Source organism: Neopelma chrysocephalum, unplaced genomic scaffold, assembly GCF_003984885.1.
Source record: "Neopelma chrysocephalum unplaced genomic scaffold, ASM398488v2 Primary Assembly neopelma1_80b, whole genome shotgun sequence".
NCBI lineage: Eukaryota > Metazoa > Chordata > Aves > Passeriformes > Pipridae > Neopelma > Neopelma chrysocephalum.
Window position 1 is genome coordinate 5,115,979 of NW_020897742.1, and position 19,222 is coordinate 5,135,200.

Here is a 19,222-nt window from a genome sequence, read left to right on the forward strand (position 1 = left end):
TGCCTGCAATTAGTCTTTAAGCTCTTTACAGCAAGGAGTCTCTTATGCACTTTTATTTGCTGTTTAATACCAATTAAGATGGATTTGTTCTTCCTTTGCCAAAGTTATCCAAGTCACTTGATAAATATTTGAAAATAAACTAGCCATTCTCTGGGTTTCATTTTTTGTCTGGGACTGTTGTAACTGTTGCCCACGATGCTGTTTTAACTAAGGTTAAAAAAAAAATTGTTTAAAAAAGCTTATAGGCTTTACGGAACGCTTACATGATGCCTAAATCATATTACCACTTAATCTACTTGGGATGAAATAATTTTTTTTGACTGACTATTCTCAACTGATTGTTTTTCCCTCAGTTTGTTGGTTTTTTTCAAAGCTTTTCTACACTAGCAATAAGCCTCTGATATCTAAACCACAGAGGAGATATTTTGTTTATGCATATTCATAGGTGATTAAAGGAAATTGCACTTGTTTATTTTGCCCATCTGAATTGTAATATTATCCATTCCTGCTTTAGAAAAAGCTGCTTAAAACTCATGTGAAAAAAAGGGCAGGAATTCCCTGTAGACCTGTTCATGGTTAATTCTATTTTGAAATAAATCTTATGCACAAAAGACCAGTTTTATTTGATGCCATAAGAATAAAGATTCATACTTGCCATTATTTTCCTGAAATGATTTTGTAATGCAAATTGAACAACTTTAGTATTCAATTACTTTTCTGCTAATATAAATTGTAAGATTAACATAACTATACTATAGCTTCAGCAGTTGGTATAAAAATTCAGCCAATTTCAACAGCTGCAGTTAAATGGGATCCTGTGGTCCAAATACTGAAACCGACATACTAGTAATAGAAATGCTCCTTTTGGACACAATTGTGATAATTAGAATACCACGTAATGTCTGAGTCACTGTCATGAATAAACAATTAAAGAAAAAATAGAATAAACATACAGCAGATATAAGACTTTGTAATGTTGTGTTTTCACTGCAGTAGTGGATCAGGTAAGAGACCACAAGGAAAGAGATTCCTCTGCATCACCATGATGCCCATAGAGCTGTACTTGAGTTATTCTGGCATCACCTTGTGATGAGGAAATGTATGGTGGAATAGAAATCAACAAGAACTCAATTGCATCTGGAACAGGTCCCATGGTGCTGTCCTTACACACTGCCTAAGCACAAATAGATAACCTGGATCATCCACAAGCTGTATTATTTACTTTTATTTTAGTTTATTTATTTTATTTTTAACACCAGGGAGAAAAATAAAAAAAGGACACATGGATTTGTATTTGAGCACAACATCTCTAAATAAACATAGACTGCTGAGCATCTCAGCTAGAAAGGTCGAGGAGCATCCAGAATTAATGTGGCAGCTACTGAAACTGCTCCTTATCTTTTTCTGAAGCTGTCTAGGAAAAGTCCATGGTTGAAAAAAAAATTGCCTCATTCTCCCATTAGCAAGAATTAGTGGGAAACAGAAGGCGTTAATTAAAAAGAAAAAAAAAGGTGCTCATTATAAAAATATACCCTTTGTAGTCATTAGCTAGTCAAGGTAAGCCCCATGAGGGGCTGGATCACAATCCTTTCCCCACTACTCACGTAGACAGATGTTCTTTAAGGAAATAGTAGACTATCAAACCATATTTTATGGATACATGTTGAAACTGAGAGGAAAGCAATAACTGCTCTTATAGCCTCAACAGTGCTACAACATTTGGATTTAGCTATTAGCTCTTATGTTGGCCTCAGATAATGCCTCAATTAAAGAGCTGGCAGACCCAGGTCAGAATGAGAGTGGCTGAAGGTCACACAGTAACTCCTCCTAAGTCACCACCATGTGGCACTTGGAGTGTCTCATTCCTTGGGTTCTGAGGATCCTCAGTCCACATAGGAATATGCAGAATTATGATTTCTCTTTATGTTTCTACTTCATGTTTTACATTTGTCTCTCCACTCACAAATGAACATGCACACAACACAAAAGAGGTTTCTGTAGTTAGAAGCAAGAAAAATCTCTATCATGTAATTCAAACGTTGCTTCTACGGCACATGAAATGTATATTGATTTTCAAAACTTGTACATAATTAGTTGCATATAATTTTTAATCATGCTATTGCTCTTTCTGTTTTAATAAGTTACTGGATACCGTGCAATCAAATTTCAAAAAGCTTAAACTCCTTGTGTTTTAATTTTATACAGAATTTTGACCACGTTAAAGTACAAAGAATAATATTACCTTTCAATACTTTCTATATGATTCCTGTAATATGGAATCTATTAAGTCTGAAAATTCAGTCAACATTAATTTGATTCCACATTATTATATTTAAATGATATTTCAGTATAAACTAATTAATTAGGCAGCTTTGTGGTTTTTTCATTTGCTATGTAAAATCCTTGGTCAAACATGGTCCCTATACTTGTCACTTTCTGTGGTATTGGCCTGTCTTAGTTTGTCCATGAGGACTGGGAAGTTTTTGTATAGACGTGAAATATGCTGCCAAGTCATGCAAATATAATCAAAGTTCTGGTGAGGTTACTGGAATGACAGAGGTAACTGAGGCATTGATGGATGAGACAATAATCGCAACAGAAACTGGAAAAGGGGTTATCTCAACATCACTGGTGCCAAAGATGTAAAGTATGGACCAGATTCTACGTATGCACCACCTTGGACTTTCTCTATTTCTCTAGAGAAGCCAGTGAGCTGAGGCTTTAACTGCTTTACATTATTGAAAGGAATTTGATGTGTCATCTTATTTTGCTGCAAAGTTAACTCTGTCATGGAACAGAAAATTTTGTCCTTGTTGATGACAAAAGCACAGTAGATTTTCTACTTTCTGGGTTGGTCATCTGGTATATGGCCCATCATTACTGCTCCTCCCTATCTTCAGAGCCTGACAGATAAACAGGGTGAGGCAGCTGTCAGTCCCAATATAGGGTTCAATACCAGTCTGCTTTCATACTTTGAATCCACAACTGAGTTGTCTCATTGTCTCAGTCTGATGGACTACTTTAGCTGGTGACTCTTGTCATTACATGGGAGAGAGCATACACCTGTCAAATTCTTAGTCTGGATCAAGTCAGGGTCTTCATTTATCCAACAGCCTCCAAATCTAAATTACAACAACTGCTCAGTTTTTACTTTCATGGAAGAAATATATCCAATACAGGCATACTTTCAGAGTCAGTGCTAGAGGATGCCCAGGAGATGTGATTATTTGGATAGCAGCTTTTATCATCATGTTTCATGCCCTTTAGTCTGGCAATATTATGACAAGAAACTTTGAACAAAGTTGTGGATCTGTCAGGTCCCTGTAACATTTTTACTTCATATTCATGAAACTTGAACCCCAAAAAAGCATCAAACTTTAAGATTTCACATTTTTCTGATTGTCCTTAATAGCAGTCTAATCTTAAGAATCAAAATAAGGCCAGTGATCAAGATATTGGTAATTGCAAATATCCACTACAACAATCTGGTTCCATTTTAACAGAACTTTTGGTAGAAGCAGATCATAGGGGTGGAAATAACAGAATTATAAACCACATTTACCAAGAAAAGCCATTGTGTGCTTGTGTGCTTCAAAACCTTAGGTGGCATGGCAGTATCACAATGACAACCTTTGCCTAACAATAAGACAACTCATTTTAATAATTCAGTTAATATCTAGTCTAGATGACATTCAATCTTCATTGAGGCTCCCTCACTTTTGGATTTGTGTCCTTAGTAGAAGGCAATTGGATCAAACCACAGGCCCTGCCCCACTATGTCCTTCTTTACCTGTGAGTTACATCAGCTATGATCTGCTGTGAGATTTATGCATAGACCATGACAAAAGAGCTATAACCAATTAAACTATCTGCTGATATTTCCTAAACTGACCGTGTTTCCAGTCCTCCTATTTGTTGCCTGCATTCCTGAGATACAGCCCATGCTTTCAGTAAACTCCCCTCTCAGACAAGAGGTATGCTTAGCTCAGGATAGGTCCCTGATGCACAAAGGTGAGAGGAAGAGTCACTTTCTCTGCATCATGCCAAAACAGGAAAACTTGGTGAAGGAGCCTGTACCTGCCAATAGAGAAATGTGTTTCAATGCTGCTATGAAGACACAAATTTGCCCTGTGTTGACATTCCTTCCAGAAATGGGAATACTGAACTAAGGTCCATTGCCTTTCAAAGGATCCCATTTAACTTTCTATATGTCATTGCTTGACACATTGCACTTTGCTGGAAGATTCACTATAGTTCGTATGATTTGGAATTATAAAAATCATATTGAAGCTGCAAGCACATTCTGAGGTGGGAGTCTGCGGTCTGGACTGCAAATCACTTTAGAGTCCACTACACAGCTCAGAAACTACCACTGAGCCCAGGATGTTCCCCCTGACATGACCCACAGAAGAATGTAGATTGTATTCCTATCTCAAGCATTAAATTTGGGTTTCTTCCATTACATGCAAAACAACACAATCACCCTAGATTCTAATGAAAAAATGGGAAGTCCTGTTCAGGCTAAAGATTAAATTACAAGTGGAGATTCCAGATTGTATACATGCAGCTGACCTTGGTTCACTTTATGATGAGGTTTAGAAGTCTTGGATTTTGATAAAATGTACCCTATAAGTTTTTACTCTGGTACACAATAGCACCTAGCTATTTCTTATTTTTTAATTATCCATTCAGCAAAATGGGATTAGCAAGGTAAGTAAATATGAAGGTACCAAACTTTTGAAGGAGTTGTTTTATGTGCAAAATGTTTTATAATGTGATGAATTATTTGAGTCTGAATTTCATACTTGGATTCTTCCCTCATGCAGGGAAGCTGTAAGCACTTAAATAGTAAAATTTCTATAGAGACATTTTAAACCTTAGTCTAGCTCTTAATTTTGTACAAGTGGGCTGTCACATGGGAGTGTTTTGGCTGGGTGTTTTAATCTGTTTTCTTTGTGAGGAATGTATGCAGTTGCTTAGATAGGAGCCACATAGGTCCTATCTAAGAGGTCAGCCCAGTGAGATGAATTTAAGCCAACTTTTCATTGTGCTTCACAGTGAATGAAGACCTTAGCTCTAGCCAGAAGCATTGGAGGGAGGCCACTTAACAGCTCAGCTCTCACAGCCAAGCACAAGCCTCTCAAAATCTGGTCCACTGCATATACATCTGCCTCTTGTATCCACAATTACATCATATATATCCAGGTTTCATAGATTTCTAGCACAAATGTGTAAACAGAACAAAATGGAGGAATTACCATCCATATAAATGATTCTTGTGGGGAAAAATGTTATGAATGCTGCTCAGCATATTGCACCTGCAAGTAAAGAGCATTCTACCTGCTGTCTAGTGCCAATAGTAATTGCAGGTTTAGTAAGAGACTGGGGAATTCAATGGACAGCACTCATGTCATTGAATAAAATTTTGAGCACATGAAGCTATAGAAATATGTGTGTTTATGCTGTAGTCTTGGAGTCTGTGTTATCCATTTGCTCATTTCAACGCAAAATAGGAAAAATAATTATCCTTTTAGGAGAAAAATACTAGAGCTGTAAAAATTTCCATTGATTAATCCAGAAATTACCCAAGAACTTGAAGCATTTTTCACCATAACCTGTAATTTTACTGATGATCTGCAGCAAGCCTCTAGGAGCCAAAAGGGTTCAGCTAAGGTGACACAGTAAATGCAGAAACATGCTGCTCTGAAGCTACATAGAATTTCAACTCACATCGTTAACTTCAAGGATAATAACTGTGAACTTCAGGGCAAACTTTCCTTATAGAGAACTAATGAGTTTTTGCAATACCTCAGAACATCCTGTACCTGCTGTTGAGCTCTGAGTTAAACAAGTAGGAAGGAAAGTAACTGTCATCAATCCTGTCTTCCAGTATTGTGGTTATATGCTACTATATGGTAAGTCATTTCACCTCCAGATAACTCTTTACAGTTCTGGGTCAAATTGTTTCTCTTCACAAATCTAAAAAAGAACAATTGAGTTGAGGCATTGTGAAGATTTGGATGTTTTCTATGCCTTATATTCCTACTATTTCATTTCAAATGCATTGTGTTTGTGGTAAGAATGGGAAAAATATTCAAGATATGGATTTTCTATAAAACTAAGGTTTTATCAGAACCAGAAAAATAAATAACAACATGAAACTCTCCATAAAATGGATTGAAACCTTTTTATATTTCATTTCAATTTATTATTGGATTCTTTTTCATTGTGAATTACATATCGTAGCTAATTTTCAGTCAGCTGTGTTACAATTAAAATAATGCAGTGTGCCATACTCAATATCACAAAATGAGATGAATTGAAATTATAAAACACAACATTTTGACAGAATGAGAGAAAACTGCAGTAGTGATTTAAGAAAAATTAATTCCTATTCTGTGGGAAAAATCAAAATTTTGTCATTTTTGAAAGGAAATCTGATGCCCAAACTCTGTAATTATGTACCTCAGAGGCTTTTGTGAGACATCAGATGCGTAGAGTGTCAGGCTTTTTACAATAAGTCAAAACCTCTGATCTGTAGTTTTCTAACTTCGGTTGGGTGAAAATACACAGGCAAATTGTAGTTCTCACAGCTTTGAGTTGATATTTTTCACACAGAAATAAAATGAGTTGACCAAGCTTCCTCATGACTGTGGTCCCTATGCAAGCGTCTTCTTGCTTGTGTCGGGTATGTTTAGTGAAGTTTTCCCTTCACAGGACGCTAACCCACGCCATTTAGTCTGGGGATATAGAGTTATTAACACTTTCCAGGCAGTCTGGAAGACCATCTTTTTTCTTCAGACTCCCAACCATGTGAGTCCTCCATGAATCCCATAGATGCAGCTGTGCACCTCACCACTGCAGCAGGTCTCACCGCAGTGTTCCTTTCCGATTGCCCGCACACCTCACCTTAACCTGCTGCAGGCAACATCAACAACTCCTGCTGGCGCCTGCCTGACAGGGCAGACAGGATAAACAGAGGCTGCAGGAACTGCAGGAACTGCCAAGCCAGACTTCAGAGAAAGTGTATGAATCACCCAATTCACCACAATGCATAGGACACATCCAAGATTTCTCCTTGAAAGTCACATCCAGACTGTTCTGTCAATATGCTTAAGCACCCTGGACAACTTAGGTTACAGTTACACTGCTAAAGCCATTTGGTCCACACAGCAATGCCTGGTGGCTCAGGGTGGCTTGTGTCCACATGGCATCTCTGAATCAGGCTGGACATTTAACCAGGGTCTTCTATGCATCTCACCTTTTATCTCTAGATACAAGTATCTAGCAATCTAAACTGTCACAAAGCCCGTTCCCTGGCTCTGAGAACTGATTACACATTGGGAACAGAGCCTGGATGTGTTTCTGAACTTTGCTTAACAGTAGTTTAGTATAACCATGGATGGCCTAAACAAAAATTGTGCAGGTGACCGTTCTACTACTTTAACACTCAAGATGATCGGGGTGCAAAACCTGGACTAATTCGCTTACTGTTGGTGCAATCCCTGGATTCCTCCCTGTGTTATTTAGTTTACCAACAGAGAGGTGAATCTATAGTTCTGAGACAAAATTGCTGATTTGCTTTCTTACATTTAATTTCAGAATATCTGCAGTAATGCAAGTGTTCTGTCATTATCAACTAGAGTGTTTTTAATATACTCAGATAACATTACGTGTGTCTCGGGATGGGGCTAGAGAACTTGTGAGGGTGGCCACAGGTGTGTTGTGGTCCTGCAGGAATACTGATCTGCTGGAGGAGGGGTGGCAATGTGTGAACAAGCAAATCTGACAGGTAGTATGAATTAATCAACAGAAACGGCCTCTGGACCAAACCATTACAGAATCCATGTACCGTTTTCATCCCAGAATAAATACTTTTTTCACTTTTCAAAGAGAACCAAAGTGCACTAACACAGACTCAGTGAGGATGTCATCAGAGCCCTGACCACCTCCCAGGAGCAAATAGGAGAGGCCTCTTGTTTTCCAGTACAACTCAGTGAAATTCCAGGCTAAATTTAAAAAAGCAAGTTTGGAAGAATTTGTATCTTTTCCACAGTGGACAACAGAGATTTCTGTTTCACCTCAGAGCTTCACAATGCTGTTAGTGACATTAAAATGGTGTATTCACCCACAGTGGTTTGGTGTGACCCTGTAGGTACACTTTTGCCATACTTCATAAAACCATTCCTAGATTACACAAGCCTAGAGAAATGCTGATGAAGCCGTACAGTAAATCTGAGCCTGAAATATGAATAATTAACTACTGTAGAGGCTGCCAATAACTGCAGGGCAAGAGATTCTTTTAATTTTCCTTCAAAAACTGAAGGAAGCAATGTTTGATTGTGAGACTTCAGCCAGCTACAGAAGAAAAGAGAGTATAGTATTTCTTTGCTTTTGAAATAACATGATGAAAATTACCAGTGCCTGCTTTGTGAGACAGAGAACTCTAAATCAGGATTCAAAAGATAAAGAACAAGTAAGCATGCTATACATATGTGTCTTAGAATAAGAAAAAATATTTTGAAGACAAGGAAAAAGAAGTTGGGAGTCAAGAGAAGACAGAACTTCTTTGAAGGGAGAATTTCAGCTTTGATTTAGCCAAAAGACCACTATGGGACCTTGGGAAAACCACATGCCAGATAAGTGCCTCAGTTTCTCTAATATAGATTATCCTAAAAGCCAGTGACAATAAAGCTATGTAAAAGAACTAATTGTGTATGTATGGCCAGTCTTCGCGAACAAAGATTTTGGGAAAGGTCTTTTACCTTTCAAGCCTGCGCAAAGGATTTTTTAGGTGAGACACAGCATGCGCTGAACTGAGCCCACCCTTTAATCCTAAAGTTCATCTGCCGGGGCTAAGCGAGCTTGGACAATGGCAGTGAGGTCCTCAGGATGTAGGTTTGTTTAGGGTGACCTTGTCATAGATGGATGGCCTTACAGGGCTGACGAGTTCTGTCTGCCCGGGGGAGTATCCCTGACCGGGAATCGAACCTGGGCCGCGGTGATGTAAAAGAACTATATAGGGTGCAAATATACATTATTCTTTAATTGCGTTGGCTATAAAATATGGAAACACTGAGAGTCAGTAAGATTTCTTTAGGATATGCTATATTTGAGCCAGCAAGACTCATACACTCAACAGGTTAGCATTCTCCTTTCTGTTTCCTTTCTTACCATGAGACAAAATCAAGAGGTAATTAAAAATGTCAGTGGTCTGCACTCTAGCAGTATCTTTCAATCAGTTGACATGATGAGGTAGCAAAGGGGAACAAGACTTTTCAAAGACAAGTATAGACACTAGCCTGGGTGGCTTTTCCATAGATATATATGATTTTGTTTACCTTCTGGAGTTCAAAAAATGGCATTAGGTGTTATTTGAGATTTTTGCAATATGACCTCCAGATTTCTGGAAAGACTTTCAGGTTTATCCTAGCACCATTATATAGAAAATATGCAGATAGAGGTGATAGTGCTCAGACTATATTATCCTTCCTGTGATGAATGAATTAATGTGATAAATTCCTATGTTGAGTAGTGGGTAAACTGAGATTTGCTCTGATATCTGTTCTCATACTAAACAATAATTTTCAGTAGCCTTTTCAAATTTCAGTAGCCTTTTCAATTTATTGCCTTAAAACCCCTGTCATACTGCTTTCTAATACTACATATGTATTGAGAGTAAAACTAAAATACCTCACACAGCATCGGGCTCATAGTTGAGGCATGCTGTAGAACCCTAAATTGTTTCTTCTCATGCAAAATCCTCTGTTATAATTACATTAAATTGTGTTAAAACTACGTATACAAGAAAGCTGAGTAGATCATGACTTGCTTGTGTTGAGACCAAGTTATCACTTCGTATTCTGTCCTGGTGGTGAAGTGACTGAAAGAAAATTGTTCAATATCCCACATGAAATGAGATGTGTGGTCTCAGACCACTACAGAAGTGTTTTGCATTACAAGAACCCCAACTCACTTGGCACTTGCTGGAAACTTTACTGTGAGACTCAGCTTATATGCAAATGAAGGGATGCAGCAGGCTGACCAAGCAGCCATTACGATGATGATAGCATGTACACAAAGAGACCCCGAAAAAGCAATAAGCAGATGGGAATTAAATTGGTACTGTTTATTTTATATCTAGTTCATGAATTAATAAAAGGCTTTTTAGGGTTGGAAATTCACTATCTTTGGCTAAAGTATAATTTGCTTCAGAAAGAAAATCATATTTAGGAGAAAACAAAATGAGACATCAATGTGTTTAGGGAGATTCAGCTCTGCGATATATCACAGAATTGAATGAAAAAAATCTCTTTTTATTGACAAGGGAGTTCACTTGGAAAATTGGACCTTATGGGTTACATTTACCCTAAATTTAGCTGTATAAAAGATGATAATAGTTGTAATTGAATTGTTTGCAAACCCTCTATAATCAATGGAGAAAAGAGACCAATGTTTCTATTCTTAACACTTCTATCACTTTATTAACTACAGAAGAAGCCCAAATGATGATTCTCTGTTGTTAGTCTGAGTGCTTGGCTTAGTCACTTAAGTTTCCATGGCTAATGTTAGGAGAAATTGCTCCCATTCCTTCTTTTCATGAAATAGCACTTTTTATCAAATGGCCCTTACTCACATTTCTCTTCACAAGATGCTGGAATTGTCTTGCAGCTGTACTCATCTGAGGACACTGAGCCTTACTCTGCCCCTGCCTTCAGGGATCCCAAGCATCTTGACCATCAGGCTATGGAGGGGAGCAAGACTGTTCCCATGGCAGTGCTAAGGGAAAATTATGAAGCAGAACTAGTCAAAAGTAAAAGAAAATAAGTAAAAAATAAAGTAATTTAATTTTGAAGTTCTGTTCTACATGTATATTGTATTTTCTACAGATTCTGCAAACATTCATAGCTCATCTCAAAATAGCATCAAATACAAGACAGTATCTTTCATTTTTCCTGGTCATGACCCTTCTCCAGTCTATGGTGGGGTGAATTTGAGAGTCTCTGACTACTAGAGAATATGCAGAGAAAAATGGAAAAAGTTAGACATGTATAAAGTGTCTGACTCTTGGTCTGTCCTCTCAGATACAGCAGCAATCAGCTTAGATATTTCCTGAGCCAGACATTGCATTTGGGTTACTTATGGATATATTCCCATTATTTTCTCTAAACCTTGTTTAAGTCTGTTTATATTTTTGGCATTCACATCATCTTGTGGAAATGACCTCACAGTGCAGTTATGCAACAATATGGAAAAGTGTTTCCTTCTGTTTATTTTAAACTCACTACCTGATAACTGTATTGTGTATGTGTCCTCCTGAGTTCCCATACTTCATGCAAAAAATCCAACAAGTATTCCCTGTTCTCCACAATAAATTTATGCAACTGTCATATTCTTCTAAGTTGTCCTTTCCAAGAGGAAGAGGTCCATTCAATTTAATCTCCCTGCATATGGAAAACATTTTCCATATCTATCAACCTCATTGCCTTTCAGTCTTATTTTAACTACTACAATATGGTATTTTTGGTAGGTGGTTCTTTTCCCACAAAAACAGCTAATACTCACAAATTTTGTCCTATTTTTACAGTAGCACAGCCAAAAAGCTTCATATGAATGTGCTTCTCTTCTGCTTCAAAGCATTTAACTGTCTCCAAGACTGAATCTTCAGTAACTATGTATGACATACAGTAAAATAAAATTGGTTCCTTCCTATCTCATGTGGTTGCAGTTGTATTTTATAGACAATTTTGCTTATAACTCTCTTTTAAAGCTTCTTACATATTAGAAGAATTGTCTAATGGTCTTGAAGTTTGAGATAGCCTCGTGTGCTGCTCATTCTAGTAGCATTTCGATGCCTTTTGAGAGTGTGTTGATTCATACAGATTTAGGTATAAACATCAACAGATGTTTATGCTAATATCTAGTATTAGTGTATCCTCTCTACACTTCTGTTCTGCCTAAGGCATAAGAACAGCCAATTTTGTCAGGCCCATACAAAGTCTCATCAGACTCTATCACTTCCTGTGGTGACAATGGTATTTTTAAATGAATTACTGAATTCAGAAAAGAAAAAGGAAACCAAAAGAAAAAAAAAAGAGAGAGACATTGAGAGAAAAAAGAAAAATAATATTTTCATATTATATTAAAATAAGTCTTCCAGAAGATACATTGCAGTGAGGAAATATGTACTGGCAAATGGACCAGATATGGGATTTGTATCATTTACTGGAAACCTTCTAGTAGCATAAACAAGAACTTCATCAAACTCACACTGCAGCGTCTTAAGGCTGACCTCACATGCTCTTTGTATCAACAGACGGGTCTATCTGACTCACACTTGTTTCGTGCGCTCGGGAAGCATTCTGCCTTAACAAGCCTGAGACCCTGAGGAACTATATAAACCAGTCTGTGAGCTGGAGTACGTGCTTCTTTTCGATATTTGTTGCAGATGAAAGTAGAAAGTTCATGTGGTTTGGGGGAATGCTGCTGACGGTACTTCAGGCACTGAAAAAGTGATAAGGAGTTCAGGAAACTTCTCTCTCAACATCTGATTTCTCAGATTTTGAGTTTACAGGATATGTCTGGTGTACCTTTTAGTGTCAGTGAAAGGTTTTACTAGTAATTTTTTTTTCTGTTTCAAAATCTATTTATTTAATTCAGTGAGTAAATTGCCAAGCCAAAAAAGGGAGATGAAATACCTTAATATTGGCTTTTTGGTAATTTTTGTACAATATAAATTCTTGTATCAGAACTGTGTGTTCTGGTATATTTTCTCATGATATGACCAACAGTAAACAAAAAGAAGTAGAAAAAATTTAAAATAAAGCCAACAAAATTCATACATCCATGTAATTGTGATTTTTTTTCAGATTATGCGCAATTCAATAACAGAGACATTTTATTCTATTACACTCAGTTGTGAGATGACATCTGACATATATATTCAACCAGGATCACATAACTTCTCCCTAATTGTCAGTCACATGCTAGAGATCAGGAGACTTGGTTGTTATCCTTGACTTCAGAATAAAATTGTGGCTTAGTAGTTAGAGATTCACTATGAAAAGAATATTCAATCTGAGAGGCTGTATGGATGATTTGTTAAGATTAAAACTTATTGCATGAGGTCCTAGGTTCTGTTCCTGTGGCAATCCATGACCTTCCTTTTAGCTTATTTATAAAATATGATAGCAGTTCATACTCATGTGTCCCCACCTTAGAAGGCAAGCATGGATTTATTCAGCATGAGTGGTAAGTCCATGAAAATAAAGGCCAGTGTCAGTACATCTGACTAATATAAAGCCATGCCCTCTGGTTTTTGTACCTCCAGGAGTTTTCCCATCAAGTATGAGGGAGTAGGTAATACTGCCTTTCTTCTTCCCTATTGCAGTGTGCAAGGACTCCCTAAAAAATACCGTATTGCTTTAATGAAAGCCCAACAATTCAATACACCCACGTAAGGCAGTGCAACATTGCACCAAAAAGTCCCAAACAAATTACCCAAGTGACACAGCTCTCTGCAAGCAGTGCAGTGCCTGTCCTCAAGTATGTACCACTCACTGGAATTCCTTTGCTGCTGGCATGGCACAGTCCTCCTGAGTCTCAAGCCAGTTTGAATAGGGAGGGACTCCCCACAAAATGCACAGAGAATCCTTCTGCCCTACATTGACTTATAAATTTCTTTTCCTTCACATTGAAACAAGGAACTATATTACAAACAAGTCTTACTATATAAAAATAGTTTATAAGACTTGATAGGTCTTGAAGGGCATACAGTCAAGGATGAGATTCCAGAACTTCTCTTTCTGGAGAGGTAAGTAAAAAAATGAGACATAGATCAAGGTAAATTCTCTAAAGGAATGAAAAAAAATAGACAGAGTTTGGGTCTGCTCTGCCACTCTTAAGCATTGTAATATGGTCCTAAAATTTACATGTCTAAAGAAAAGGTATTCTTCAAGTAGGAGCCCACATTTTCTTTCTGCTTAATAAAGAAAAACAAGTAGCTGAGGAGACAGATTTATTTTGACTAACTTCAAATATTCTTACTTGCATATATAAGCAACTACATGATTCCCCTTACAAGCATCACTTTATTAGGCATTTAAAATAGCATACAAGTTAGCTGAAAAATTCAGTGGACTGTACACAATTACAACATAGGTGTGGGTGAATATTGTATTTACTGTTAAATGTTAATCATTTTCCAAACCAGGAGAAAAAGCAAATAATATTGAAATGTTAAGTTTCAGAGTCCGGAGATTGTGGTTTTTTTCTTTTATATTTAAACAAAAAAATATATATGAGACACCTGTTAAACTGAAATCTTTTGCCATAACTTTACGCGTAGTATCAAAAGTATCTTCATTGTGATAAATCTGACTTTTAACCTAAGATAAACCTACCCACAGTGGATAGATTGTCTCACTTACTATAGCCAAAATCATTCCCATGAGGACACAGTGAAAGAGGCTACCTGCTTTAGGACAAGTTCATCTTGACTGCTTCATTTTTATCTGTTAACTAATAAAAGCATATTTTCATCTATATACTATTCTCATTTGATCTCTTCTTTGCTTCTTTAGTTTAGGAGTTACAGGAATTTGAAAAGTGTACTTTATGTTTCAAAGCTTCTTTGACCTCCCATAAGGCAAATGCAGATTGGACTTTAAGTAGAATGAAGGCAAAACAGGCTAAGATTTTAATGGGAATGAATATGCTTATAATAATGAATATCTAATAGGCTACAAAGTTTGCTTCTTTACATGAAACCTATACTCATTGTCTCATCGAGTGAGTTCTATTGTTTGTTCAATGTTAATTTCATATTCTTTTAAATCCCGCTGGGATTTGAACCTAGTGATGCAAACAATAGAGTGATAAAAGATTACTTAATAGTTCTAATCATTAAGATAGATAAATTAAGTCAGATGGGTTGGATACAAGAAAATTGGCAGAAAGTAGACTTGTTTGCAGTAGAGTCTTGAGATTTCTCCAGCTGAGGAGATGGACTGACACTGTGCAAGTGCACGCATGCACATCAGGGTTTAGAAAAGCTGGATCTGAGGTCTTCTTCTTGTCTCTGTCATCTCTCATAAAATACCCCTGCACCTTCTCTTACTTAAGCATATTCATAAATATTCATATTTGTTCTCATCACACCTGAGGAAGTAGTCAGATACAGTACAGATTTTACATTTTCTTTGTTTCTTCTCACCTACTTTCATCTCCTGTTGAGTGACATATTTGTTGCTTTTCCCATCATGATAAATCTGAGCAGACCTTTATACACCGGTGTCATGTTTTAAAACTTCAGTTAATTAATTAAAATATTTTTTCAGAGCAGAAATAAGGTTGACCTTCTTAATCCTCACTACAAGGGATAGAAAATCGGAGCCAACATTTGTCAGTCTGAAATCTTCATTTGGAGCCCAAAAAATTCATCTGTAATCAGTGATAAAGTTCTCATTTACAAATGTGTTTTGGATCAGGTATAAAATACTAATTTTTTTATGAAAGTCAATACTTTCCTCTGGCAAAAAGAAGTTCTGCAATCCTTTTCAATCAGACATGGTTTGAACAAGAAGCTTCTAAACCTTCAAAAAATTTGTATATAAGCGGGTTAAGGCAAAATTTGTCCTTTGTTGTGTAAGCCCAGCTTTTTCTTCAGCTTCCAGTTTTCAAAAAACTGAGTCAAATCTCCCCTGAACACCACCCTTCAGCTGCGCTTACATACGACCAAGTGCAGCTCCTACCAAAGACTATGAAGAGACTAAATCTGTCATACAGAAAACCTACTGCTCCCTGTTTTCAAGGGCATGCTATTTTTTCAAAGTAGAGTTTTTATCAGATGTTCATTCAAACCTTTGTTTCTTTCCAACATAACCTTGATCCAGTTCTGAACTTGTTAGGTGACATTGCTTATGTTTTCTGACAACAAAGCTTTAGGTTGGGGAAGAACATCCTGCGGGCATAATAAGAAAGATAAGGTTACAGTCCAGGGGTCCAGTATTTAAATTAATTACTTATCTTCATTTACTCCACAGCAAAGTAGTATTCCTTAAAGCAGTGTAGAAGTCAAAGATGACCGTATTTTAGAATGGGTGCTTTATTTTCTAGGGAATGCTGCTGCTATTTTATAACTAAATGCAGTACTGTAAAGGTGAAATTGCAGACATAAATATTCAGTTCTAGCTAGTCTTTCTCAGTGCTTTCTTCACAGTCCTACAATTGTTTCCTTTCTTTTTTCCTCTAAAATATAGGACTGTTATTGCCACCACTGCAATAGGCTTGTAAATATTTTTAAAATCCCTTAAGTTTCATGAACTACTGCAAAGGTGTTCAGCAAACTGAAGAGATCGTCAGAGAACATAGGGTTCTCAGGTTCCCAATTATATGGACTTTTCTTTGAGCTTGTAAATAGCAACAAGGTGGAATCAAAATGAAGACACAAATCACTGTCCCCAAATTTTGTCACCTGAATGAAGAGCATATTAATAACTCTAATAATTTTTACTATTTCACCTACTATGCAGCTTCTGGTGTTGTTAAAAAAGGTCCTAAATAATGAATCAGTAAACTGTTCAAAAATTCTGAAAAATCGTGATTTGGGTAAAAAAATATGACATTTCTACCACAACTGTAAGCCTGACATTTCACCATTTTCTCCGCCTTACACTAGTAAAAAGTAGTTTTTATTTCCATATTTCTGTGCAATGGGAATGCATCTATATATACTGAAAATTACCACATTCGAATTTTCAAGAATATTATATTTTAACACTTCTAAATAAAAGGAATTTTTTTAGCTTTCCTCCAGTTTTTCTTTGTTGAATAACTCCAAAATCCTTCTCAAATAATTTTAACATTAAAGTATATTTTCTTAGACTTCAGGAAGCCAATGATTACATTTTCATTACCTGAACTATTCCTCCCATGTGCAAGTAACATGCATTTCCTATTGACATGTATCTCAGAGTGAAATCTGTTGCAAAGACTTCTGGAAGACAGAATTTTCTTGGAAGAAGAGTAATCCGGAAAAACATGGATCAGAACACTTACTTCTGGTAGGAATGTGTTACGACAGGAACACTTAGCTTACTGTTTTGCTGAACTAATTTGGTAAATTCAAGAATTTTGGTTTACCTTGAACAAACAAAAGTGAACAGAATATTTAATGGATATTTTCTCTCTCAGAAAAATTGAGATACATGCAACATTTTCTAGAGTATTTTGATTTGGTAGAAACTACATTTTCTTAGAGAAAATACTCTATGGAAGGCTCCAAGAATAGCTGAAACCTGGATGCAGTGGCAAGTATCTTGCTGCAAGCAGGTTACAGAAAGCACTACCCACTAAAAGAACAATTTATTTTAGCTCTGCTCCCACAGCCCTTTGAAACCACAACCACCTGCAACTCAGCAAAGAGAGCGCCAAGTGTGACACTGTACCAGAAACCATCAGAGCAACCACCTGTCCACGAGCTGTTGTTATGTCCCGCTGCTGCAGATCTGCAGTAATCATGGACTCCAACCGTTTTTTTGTCCCCACCACCATCCAACTGTAGCTGTTCGACAGTCTGTCCTTTTAAAATGAAGATTATGCTTTCTAGAATCTCTGTTTGAGGCGACTGAAGCTGAAGCCCGGAGAGAATGAGTAGGAAATTCCTTGTTTGGTGTAGATATTCAGCTGTTAATTAGAGAAACCAGGACACAAGGGAAGTGGAAAGAGTTTTTCATTCCTACAAAGCAAATTGACATCATTAAAGGTAGGAGTCTCTAGATGTTAAATGAGGGTGGCACAGAAGAATGGTAGAATCTGCTTTCAAAGGAGTTTTGCATTTTATTTCTGTTGTACTGAATTTTTTTTTTCATTTCACTAAGTAAAAATAGAAAGAGATGCCACTTGCAGGTAAATCAATAAATAAACTGAAATTAATCAAAATGTCATTCCTTCATTGCTTAAGACTGTCCTATCAAATAGCCTTACCTTAACCTATTTTATGACTCTACGGTAGATAAAACTTTGTCCTAGAATTAGTTATCCCAAAAAGTGCACTTCTCTTATCCCTTTGACAATTGACTACAATCTCTCAAAAGAATAAATGTCATTGCAAAATATCCTTTGTCTGGAGAAAACTGGTCTATCTACAGCATAGCAAAGCCCAATGAAATCGATCTTTTCTTATCGGGTTGATCAAAATCCCGTTTGCAGGTGACAAAATACATTTCAATGATGAATGCCTACAGGCTTCAGAAGATGTGAAATTAGGATGTGGAAAAGCAAGAAAATAGAGAAGTTTTGCAGAAGTATTTAGTCTCCCATTGTTGCTTTCATTTCTCACATAGCAAGTGCAGTTGTATTTCTGATGCCTACGTGAAACTGATACCATCTATGACTCAAAAGCTCTAATGAATGACTCACCAGTGCTGAGAATAGCTACTGAAGGGTCACTCTGGGACTGTAAGGTTTCTTTCAGGAAACAAAGAGAATAGAAATGTGTATTAGTTCCTGCTTGACAGCAAAACACTGAACTGCTAAAGAGAATTTCAAATATCATTTTTACATAAAATTAAAGTTACGTTGTTAGAAAATAATAACAGTACACACATAGACACAAAAAGAGTTAAACTTTTAAGGAAACTGTTTGCTGTGGTTTAAGCCCAGCCATCAGCTCAGCCCCATTTCCCTCTCTCACAGTGGCATGAGGGAGAGAACTGGAAGAGTAAAAGTGGAAAAACTCTAGGATTGAGATAAAAACAGTTTAATAGGTAAAGCAAAAGCTGCGCACACAAGCAAAGCAAAACAAATCAAGGAATTTATTCACCACTTCCCATGGCCAGGCAGGTGTTCAGCCATCCCCCGGAAAGCAGGGCTCCATCGTGCATAACGTTGACTTGGGAAGAGAAACTCCATCACTCTGAATGTCCTCTTCCCCCTGCCTTCCTTCTTCCCACAGATCTATATGCTGAGCATGGTGCCATATGGTCTGAGATATCCCTTGGGTCAGCCTGGGTCAGGTGGTCTGGCTGTGTTCCTCCAAACTCCTTGTGCACCCCTAGCCCACTCACTGGTGGGGTGGTACAAGAAGCGGAGAAGACCTTGATGTTGTGTGAGCACTGCTGAGCAGTAACAAAAACATCTCTGTATTATCGACCCTGTTGTCAGGACAAGATCAAGACACAGCCCCTTACCAGCTACTGTGAAGCAAATTAACTCTACACCA